Source organism: Arachis ipaensis, chromosome B9, assembly GCF_059453495.1.
Source record: "Arachis ipaensis isolate K30076 ecotype BB chromosome B9, ASM5945349v1, whole genome shotgun sequence".
Classification (NCBI taxonomy): domain Eukaryota; kingdom Viridiplantae; phylum Streptophyta; class Magnoliopsida; order Fabales; family Fabaceae; genus Arachis; species Arachis ipaensis.
Genome location: NC_142444.1, coordinates 71225115 through 71225759, shown reverse-complemented (window position 1 = coordinate 71225759; position 645 = coordinate 71225115). Strand labels below are relative to the sequence as shown.

Below are 645 nucleotides of genomic sequence, written 5' to 3'. Positions count from 1 at the left end.
AAGCTTAGAGTGGATGTTCAAACCTTTAGACAGAAAGAAGGTGAATCCCTCTATGAAGCTTGGGAGAGATACAAAGGACTGACCAAAAAGTGTCCTTCTGACATGCTTTCAGAATGGACCATCCTGGATATATTCTATGATGGTCTGTCTGAGTTATCTAAGATGTCATTGAATACCTCTGCAGGTGGACCCATTCACCTAAAGAAAACGCCTGCAGAAGCTCAAGAACTCATTGACATGGTTGCAAATAACCAGTTAATGTACACTTCTGAAAGGAATCCTGTGAATAATGGGACGCCTATGAAGAAGGGAGTTCTTGAGGTTGATACTCTGAATGCCATATTGGCTCAGAACAAAATATTGACTCAGCAAGTCAATATGATTTCTCAGAGTCTGAATGGAATGCAAGCTGCATCCAACAATACTCAAGAGGCATCTTCTGAAGAAGAAGCTTATGATCCTGAGAACCCTGCAATAGCAGAGGTGAATTACTTAGGTGAACCTTATGGAAACACCTATAACTCATCATGGAGAAATCATCCAAATTTCTCATGGAAGGATCAAAAGCCTCAACAAGGCTTTAATAATAGTGGAAGAAACAGGTTTAACAATAATAAACCTTTTCCATCATCCACTCAGCAACAG

General features: G+C 40.0%; 1 non-coding gene across 1 annotated transcript; it reads right to left on the bottom strand.

The window, feature by feature from the left end:
* Nucleotides 1-108, bottom strand: LOC148545008 (small nucleolar RNA R71). The gene has a single exon (XR_015901656.1). It is a non-coding gene; the product is annotated as a small nucleolar RNA R71 (small nucleolar RNA).
* Nucleotides 109-645: the final 537 nt, after the last annotated feature.